This window comes from Mchenga conophoros, linkage group LG7 (assembly GCF_057382185.1).
Source record: "Mchenga conophoros isolate Kocher_MC1m ecotype Shallow Benthic linkage group LG7, M_conophoros_male_GT1.1, whole genome shotgun sequence".
Taxonomy (NCBI): domain Eukaryota; kingdom Metazoa; phylum Chordata; class Actinopteri; order Cichliformes; family Cichlidae; genus Mchenga; species Mchenga conophoros.
In genome coordinates, this window is record NC_140532.1 from 61,805,276 (window position 1) to 61,815,361 (window position 10,086).

Below are 10,086 nucleotides of genomic sequence, written 5' to 3' on the forward strand. Positions count from 1 at the left end.
ATGGGCCTAAAACCGCACAGTGTGAGCCCAGCATTAGAGCAGCAATGTTTGTTCCCCTCAGAGAAAGGGAAGAATGGGAAAAGGAAAACACCTGGCTGGAAAAAGTTAATATGGGCATGTGCAGTGAATATCAGCGCTATGTGGCCAGAAGTGTGATAATATAATTTATTTTGTGTAATAAACAACTGCAAGGATAGATGATTACAACAAATTGATGACTAATACATAAAAGTAATACATAGATGAATAATGATGATGAGTTAAGATGCGTAATCATGGGAACAAGCGGGTTTTCAAACGGGAGCAGCTGATTAGCATTAGAAAAGCTGAAATAATACCTCAGCTGAAGCAGATTGTACTAAATGCACTAAATGTGCACTGTTACAAGAACGTTTTTCTTTCTATTGTTTTCTATTATTTTAAGTTAAGCAGGACAGAGTTCTTTTAAAGAAAGATTTACTTATATTCTCAAAAGTTAAGCATGACAGGCTTCTGTTTAAGAAAGAGACCTGTTTTATGTGTTAATGTTGTCATTTTGAGCTAAAAATAAATGGCTAAATGATCATTTGTTTCACATGTGTTCATATCACAAAGAATACACATCTACTTAAATCAAATTCAAGTCAAATGGTTAAAAAAATAATTTCACACACAAAAAAAGAGCTAGAAAATTCACCACACTGGGAAGGGTGAAGACAACTGGGTCGCCCGGCCCTGGCCACGAGGTGTCCCTTATTTATTTTTCAGGGAGTTGGCAACCCTAGGTATGAACAAAATACAAACCTGTGCCTCCTAAATGCAGCGGCTCCCAGCCCAGGGATTTAGGCTTTCAAAGGGTCAAACCTATCACTGCAAGGTTGACCAGCTGGAGAGAAAGCTAACAAAAAAATCCAAGTGTGGAGTAATTTATTGTAGGGTTGTTTTTTAATGAAATGCTAGGAATTTCAGTTAAGTGAAAAATGATTACCACTGTAGTGAAAATGGTAAATGGTAAATGGCCTGTATTTATATAGCACTTTTTACTAGTCCCTAAGGACCCCAAAGTGCTTTACATATCCAGTCATCCACCCATTCACGCACACATTCACACACTGGTGATGGCAAGCTACATTGTAGCCACAGCCACCCTGGGGCGCACTGACAATATATGTTTAGCTTTATCCTTTCTTTAATTTCATTTTTAGCACTCATCATCTACTGTGCCAGGGGTGTCTGTATATTATTTAAATGACTGGGGATCACCATTTTGACCTTAAGGTCAGAGATGCAACATAATAACCTAGAGCTCAGTGATTTAATCCCTGCTTGAAGAAAATACCATGAAAACACCATTACAGAGCGCACACTTCTAAACTGAAAGTGCACCACTAAGACCTCTGATAAGTTTGCTACTGAACACAGAAACTGTATTAATGTTTAGTGAAATTTAAATACATTTTGTATTAAAATCATTTTTTTGTTTAAAACAGTCATTTAATTATATTTTAATGGCATTTTCATTTAAAATGCAAAGTGGAATGAGTATGCTGTTGTTCTGTGTGGCAGTTCTTTACATTGATTTTATTATATTAATTGAATCAGTTCCCAAAAAGCACTGTTGAACTGCTCGCATGGCTTATAGGGCACTGCCTAAAGTGACCGTCAGGTGTCACAGCTATACTTACTGAGAGAAAAATAACAAAAAAACAATTTAAAAAATCCAGAAAAATGCATTTTCATGAGCACCACAGGGGGGATTTTGTCCCACACCTCTTTGCAGATCCTCTCCAAGTCATTAGTGTTTCATGGTTGATGTTTGGCAACTCGAACTCTCAGTCCCTCCACACAGAAGTTTGTGGAATGTGTGCGAAACTTGTGGTCAACTACAAGACACGTCTCTGTGATTCCCAACAAAGGGCTTGCCACCAAGTAGGGGAGACCGGGGATAGTTGTAACATTTTTGACATTTCTGTCTGTAAATTGGAGCTCTTTTAAGGTAGTGGATTCAAAATGTAATGCAAAGTATTTACATGTCTCTGCTATTAAATAGTACAGCTATTTTCTCTGCAGCACAATTACCCATTGCATGGTATGGTCTCAAACACAAAGAGTGAAATGTTACAATTAACCCCATAGTCTGGGTTAGTTGTAACATATCCTGGGGTAAAATGTAACACAATGAAATAAGGGTACTAACAAAATATTAACATGTAATCTTTGTTTATTCAACACATGAATGCACTTACATCCATTTATGTAGCTGTGTGTGTGTGTGACAGAATGCAGAAATCTAGCTTTTGAACATATTCCAACCCCCCAAAAAAGACAAATTATGGAATTTTCTGCAACTGAATATTTCATTAATTTTGGTTGGTCTTCCTTGAGTTTGGCCTTATTGGCTCAGTGGGCATTATAACCTACAACTCTTGCACCAATTTTGAACATAACAATGAAGCTGAAAAAATGTAGTTGTTCACCAGCATCGCAATTCCATTACTTTTTATCATGGCTTACCTTGGTGTGGTTTGCAAAGTGCTTCAGAAAGATGAGGAAATCTGTTTCTTGCACTCATCCTGATTTATTTCCACTACCAGTACTTCCTACTGGTCCATCTCTGACACAGTGATCTGCATAATGTATGTGTGGGAACACAAACAGTGGAGGAATTGTGTTGCCAATGGCATTAACCACATATACAAATGTGACCAGTGAACGTCTCTCTGCTGATGTCGTTGCCCCAACTTGTTTAATATAAGTTAAAGTAATAGTGCGGTAAGTTGTAACATCTGCATTATTGTTACAACTAACCCAGACTGTTGCTGTTACAACTGACCCAGACTCCTATAGCCATGAACTAGCTAACATTACAGCCAACGGCTAAAACATTAGCACTAAAGACCTACACAGAATATATCCCCATAGACATACAAATAACATAATTTAAGTTTGATGGGTTTAACTGCAAAGCAGATAATGCTATTACAAATTGAAATAAAGTAGAAAAACTTACTTTTTGGCATACAAATTACTTTTTTTGGTGTTAAATTGTCTGTTTTTGACAAAATGTGCTGATTTTTCACATGTGATAGCAGAACTGAATTGGGCATGCACAGGATGAGTCACATCATTTGAAACTTAGCCCTGATTGGAGAAATTTGAAGTGTTACAACTGACCCACGTTACAACTATCCCCGGTCTCCCCTACTAAAGCACGTTTTGCAAATCAAATGCTTATTACATTCATAAAAATGCAAATTCATTTGTTCTGTCTCTCACTGTTCAACTAAACCTACTACTGTAATATAGACTGATTACAAAATCAGCAGGTGTTCAAATAATTTTTTCCCTGACTGAACATTTATGTATAAGTTATGACCAAAGTTCATTTCATTTTTTCCCTTTTCTTTTTGTGCTGGTGGAACATATATTTACTGTATGTAGCTTTGTGAGCATATACGTGTTTCTTCCTTACAGACAGAATTACAGTCCAAGGTCACACAGCGACTTTAGGAAACAGGCTAATGCAGGAAGGCTGGAGCATAGCTCAGTACAATGGCTGATCACACATGTTTTCTGTTGATTCCTCTGATGCTGCTGAGCGAACCGCTTTGCAGGAGGAAGTACTTATTGTTCTGAACAAGTATTTTCGCCCTCTCTCTGGCAGGTGGACAATGGAATCAGTAGAGAGTAGGGGAGAGATAGCCACAAGAAGCAAACAGTTTTATTTGTTTCTTGTAAATGACGCAGGAATACCAAGAACATTTTTTTATTAAGATTTACGGTCAGCATGTTGGGGGTCATACAGAAATTAGCTTTGTTTCTTGCTCACTCTAAAGGAACTAGGTGGGTCAAAATACCATGATTAACCACTGATAATAACAGCGACAGACTAATTTTTAATTTGTCACACCAATGTTTAATCTTTCAAGATTAGAGAGAAACAGAAGTAGGAGAAAAGAAAATGAATAGAAAGAGAAACAAAGGTGAAAATGGGAGAAACGGTTTGGTTTTTCTGTAATCGCTGATGGTGCTCCACAGAGGCAGGAAATGGTGCTGTTACACATAGGAAATGACCTGATGAGATAGATAAAGGCTCCGGAAATCCAAACAAATCTTGGCAGATACAGCTGAAGGGGACACAGCTCACAGAAACATCTGAAACCACTCCCATAGTGTGATTCACGGGCCACATAGGAAAGAATAGAATCAAATAGAAGAGAAATGTCCTTTATTATCCCTCATTGGACAATTTTTTTTTTTTTGCCTGTCCCGTTTGGCTCTTTTGCCATCAGAATTATTGTCTAAAGGCAAAGAAAGATGCCCAACGGATTTACTGCAGTGACATGCCCGTGAGCTCCGCCAGCAGCCAGCTGTGCCTGAGTGACCGAGCCCCAGGCCGAGAGGCCGAGGGCACCCCACCCCCAAAGTGGCCCGAGCGAGCCCCAGGCTCCAGGCCCCGACAAGTAGCCACCAAGGAGTGAGCCGGTGTGTACCTGGACGCCCACCCCTGGACACAAAGAACCACCGACGCACTGATGTCTGAGGGCGTCTGCCACTGGCAGGGGGAGTCGTGGGGGAGAAAGGCCTCCAAACCTTGGAGGGCCTGAGGTGTCCCCAGAGAGGTGGCGTCTGATACCCAACCTGACATATAGACACAGACATACAGGCACACACAGATACAAACATCCATTCCCACCCTCATGCTCTCATATGCACTTACTCAACACTCAACCAACGTGGAGACAGACATGAAGAGACACTGTACACACAATCACACTCCCCAAGCGTACTCTATACCCCAGGTCTTGATACCCTTGCCCCTGGAGGGGGAAACTGCACCCAGACCCAGGTAGTGTTACCCTTTTCTCTGGGGTGGAGAGAAGCAGACTGCCCCGACTCGGCAGCAGCAGGGAGGCCCACATTCCAGACCCCAATCGGACGGCCAACTCCTCCCAGACCCCATCGCTCCAGCAGGCCGCAGAGAACGGGGGGGACTCAAAACCTCCCTCCGCCCGCTCATCCTGAGGATGTTTTACCAGTCAGTGTTGCTGGAGTACTTTTCTATGCTGTGGTGTGCTGGGGGAGCAGCACAGCAAAGAAGGACTCATCCAGGCTGGAAAAACTGATCAGGAAGGCTAGCTCTGTGGTCGGCATGAAGCTGGACACTCTGGTGACAGTGGCAGAGAAAAGGACACTAAAGAAACTGCTGGACATTATGAACAATGCTGGGCATCCTCTGCACACGGCCATAAACAACCAGAAGAGTCTGTTCAGTGACAGGTTGCTTCTCCCAAAGACAAGAACCAACAGACTTAAAAACTCCTTTGTCCCACACGCCATCAAACTGTTTAACTCCTCTCTGGAGGGGAGAGGGAGGGGAAACAGGAGGACAAAGGAGGGGGGAACAACTAAGCTGTAGTGCCTCTTCACTTCACCGTGCAATACCTTTTGTGCAATACTTTTTCTTAATAGTCAATGGTGCAATAGACTCCATACTTGAAATGTGCAATTCACTTGTATTTTTATTTTTATTTTATTCCTATTTATTCTATTTATCCCCTTTGTAATGTCCAATGTCCTCATTGGACAAATTAAGGTGTTACAGCAGCAAATTGACAGGCAGATAGAGCATGCAATTTTAGACAAAAATAAAGAATATGAAAATAAAAAGTAAGAAATAAGAGACTGTAGAGTAAGGGAAATTTTTTTAAATGTACAAAATGTTCTGTATATTTGTGGTTAAAAAAAACAGACTTTTAGCAGAAAATGGAAAAACTGGGCAAATAACAATTTTTGCATAACATGAGTAATACAGTTGTTCAAAGTTGCTTTGTTTTCATTGTCAAAAGAGTAAAAATTTGTTAAAGTTTGTAAATGATAGCTCATAGAACTAAGCTGAGTCTCATTCAGGACAGAAAAAAAGAGAGACCCATCCATCCACTGTGACCTCCTTTTGCTGTAGCTTTGAGAAACTGAGTGTGGCCAGTGTAGATGGTTTTTGGCTGAGCTGATTTAATGTTAAGTTTGCTCAACTAATGTTCTCTGAGGATGGTCGTGTAGGAGATGATGTTCATAGTATTCTCAGTATTCTCAAAATATTTGTATTTTTATGCATATTTTTATGGACACCGAATATCATAATATAAATTATGATATTTGGTGTCCATCTATTAATCCAAAATTGCCACTGGAAATATTGTGACTATGCAGTATTTTTCCCACGCCCCTTTATCCTGCCAATCCAACAATTTTTGTCCCTGTCCTTGACACGAAGGAACATGTCATGAGGCAGCAGCCTAAGCAGAGAAGCCCAGACCTCCCTGTCCCAGCCACCTGCTTCAGCTTGTCCAGCTGTGAGATAAATTCTCTCCAGAGTGTCCTGGGTCTGCCTCGGGGCCTCCTCCCAGTGGGACATGCTCGGAACACCTCACCCAGGAGGCATCCTGATCAGATCCAGCTAACAGGCCTAGTCTGGCCCTGTACCGTCCTTCTGGAGTTAACTGGCCTAGACCCGGCTCTACACCATCCTCCAGGAGCTAACTGGCTAAGGTCTGGCCCTGCACGATCCTCCAGGAGCCAATTGGCTTAGGCCTGGCCCTGTGCCATCCTTGTGGAGCTAACAGGTTTAGCACCGGCCTCGCATTATCCTTGTGGAGCTAACTGGCTTAGGCCTGGCCCTGCACCGTCCTTCAGGAGCTAATTGGCTTAGGCCCGGTCCAGCATCTTCCCACAGGAGCAAACTGGCTAAGATCTGGCCCTGCACTGTCCTTCTGGAGTTAACTGGCTTAGGCCTGGCCCTGCACTGTCCTTCTGGAGTTAACTGGCTTAGGTCTGGCCCTGCACTGTCCTTCTGGAGTTAACTGGCTTAGGTCTGGCCCTGCACTGTCCTTCTGGAGTTAACTGGCTTAGGCCTGGCCCTGTGCCATTTTCCTGGAGCTAACTGGTTTGCTTCACCCAGAGGTCTGTACTGTTCACTTCTGTTAAGTACTAAAATTGTGGATGATGGCAGTATTTACTATTCTTATATGCCTCTTGGCCTTTTTGGACCCTCGGATAAGCAATTGCTTATGGACACATAGCAGGGGAACCTCTGAAAATGATCTTTATTCTGAAAAAGGCACATGCTCTATAATGCTGCAATGCTACAGATGTCCAAACTACCTCAACGGACTCCTTTTGATGTGGAGGAGCAGCGGCTCTACTCTGAGCCCCTCCCGGATGGCCAAACTCATCACCCTATATCTGAGGGAAAAGCCAGCCACCACAATCTCTTTCTTTTGGTCATTACCCACAGCTCGTGACCATCAGTGAGGATGGGGACGTAGATCAGCTGGTAAATCAAGAGCTTCACTTTTACACTCAGCTCTCTCTTCACCATGATGGACCGGTACAGTGTCCACATCAACATGCAGCCACAGCACCAATCCGTCTGTCGATCCCTCGCTCCTCTCTCCCCTCACTCTTGAACAAGACCCCAAGATACTTAAACTCCTCTACTTGGGGCAGTAACCTTTCAATATTGTAAAAATTGAAAGTATTATGTGGGGGTTTTGGAGCCAAAAGAGCCAAAATGCAGAATCAAACCTAATATTGCAGAGTAATGCACTAATAAAACACTAGAAATGACTCACAGTTCACAGACTAAAAACCAGTGTTGGGTAAGTTACTTTAAAATAGTAACTTAGTTACATTACTAGTTACTTCTCTCAAAAGTAACTCAGTTACTTCAAGTTACTCGTTACTTTCAAAGTAACTAGTTACTAGGGAAAGTAACTTTGGTTTTACTCAGAATTCTCTTGTTAATGTGTTTCTTCCATAACTTTGCAGTCTTCTAGCTTGCTTACTTGCCACAGTGCACTGTGCCACCTACCAATAGAAAGGAAACGATAATGTGCATATTTCCACAAGAGAAATCCCACGCCTGGACCATCATTGACTGCTTCCATGATTCTAGCCTACGTCACAGCGTGATGTGCGCCTTTTACATCCAACACAAAAACTGCAGTCGTGGTGCTTTCGATTGTACTCAGAACTCGGAAATTCTGCCTTCTGAATAGGAAGATGTAGGTAACACCAGACTGCAGATGAGCTGCACACAGAGCTGGACTGGGACAGAAAATTGGCCCGGGCATTTTGACTAGAGACCGGCCCGCCATTATAGGAAAAATCATAAAGCCTTTGAATGATAATAAACACTGTTGTGACAGTGATGTACACTGTTTTGATGGTATATATGCATCAATCTATCAATCGTTTGTTGTAAGATTCAGATAATTATTTTTTAAAAGCTAGACATTTGAAATGAGAATAAGAAAGAAAAGTATTTCTTTGCGCCCACCTCTCCCTGTTAATGCCCTACCTGCCCCCCTGGCAAAACTTTGCTAGATCTGCACCTGCACAGTTACCAGCTGTCAGCTACCTAAAAAAGGATCCTGGTGTTATTTGTCTCTCAGAAACAGTTCATAACTTCCCTTCAACTCATTCATGTCACCTAAAAGGTAAACCTGTTTCTCCATCACCTGTTCAGCTCTGATGATTCAGTAAGGACATCTCCTGGTTTCATCTTCATGTTTCCCTCTCACCAGATAACCAAACCATATCATGACCAGCAGCTTTTTTGCAGCTGTGGCTCCAGCAAACATCAGCTGATAGTAGAAAGTAATATTAAATAAATTCTAACAACAGCTGATCAAGCTTAAAAGTGCAGCTGTTGTTTAGCGCGACATCCGCTGGTTTCCTCTTTCGGCGCAAAGTGAGCGATAAACAAACAAGAGAGCCGATCAGCTGATCATTGATCAGTTTTCATGATTGAAGTAGAAACGGGAGAGGGAGGGGGAGAATGAGAGAAGAAGAGGCAGCTGTGCAGCAAAGACACAGAATAACTCCAGCTTTGTGCCTTTTTCATTGTAGCTGAATTACGGGACAAACTGTTTCTTTTCACCTCAATAAGAAACGCGTAATATTTTCTCTGAATACCAGACAGGACGGTTGACAACTCTAATAACTTATGAACAAAATAAAGTTAAACATCATTAACTTCATAGCACCACCCAGCTGTATAGAAACTCCGTCATGCTAGCTAGCACGCAGTACGGAAAAAGTCAGAATAACGAAAATAAACTCCACCTAAACTTGGTTCATATCTGACCCAGAGAGACTGCAGGTCATAACTTCTTACCTGAAGTTCAGTTCACACTTGGACCACGCCTCGGGTCTCTTTTCCTTCTGCGTCCCTTTTCCTTCATCCACCTGCTTCCACCACTTGCTAATGTTACTGAATCTGTGGAAGCTCCGCGATAGCCACCACACGAAGTAACGAGTAACGACCCTATCTAAATCCCAGTAACGACTAACGCGTTCCTGATTTTGGCATAATAACTAGTTACCGTGCTCGTTACCACAATAACAACGTAGTTACTGTAACGCGTTACTTAATAACGCGTTAGTCCCAACACTGCTAAAAACACAAATGATTTTAGTGAGTCCAATAATTTAATTATAAATGCTCCAAAGGAAACAAACAGCACAAATGCTGTGAAAGAGTACCTGGCTGGCTGAAAACGTATAGGCGTATTAGTAGACTTTAGTTTGTTCTTGTCACGATCCTGGGTCTTATGACCCAGTGTTTTGAGTTTTAGTTCATTTTGATGTTGATAGTATGTTTAAGCTCATTAGGTCTCCTATGTTCATTTGCTTATTAGTTCCCCCTTGTGTTTCCAACCCATGTTAAGTCTCCCCTGCTCTTCATGTGTTTCATGTCTGTGTCTTACATTGTCAAGTTCTGGTTGTCATGTCTGCGTCTCATTATGTTTCCTATTTTATTTTGAAGAGATCTTGTGTTTTTATATTATGTTTTGAGTCCTTTGTTGTACTGTTTCTTGTTTCCCTAGGTCTGTTATGGTTATCATAGGTTTAGTTCTTTGGCTTTGTCATATGGCTTCCCTGTGTTCCATGTTATGTCTACTGTGACGTTTTTGTACCACGTTTCAGGTTCCTATGTTCTGTCTCCCCAGTTGCTGTTAAGTTTGCATGTTTAGAGTTCAGTCAGTGTGTTTCCTGTTTTACTTTGAAAGTCCATGTCTCATGTGAGTGTTTCTAGTTTTGCTT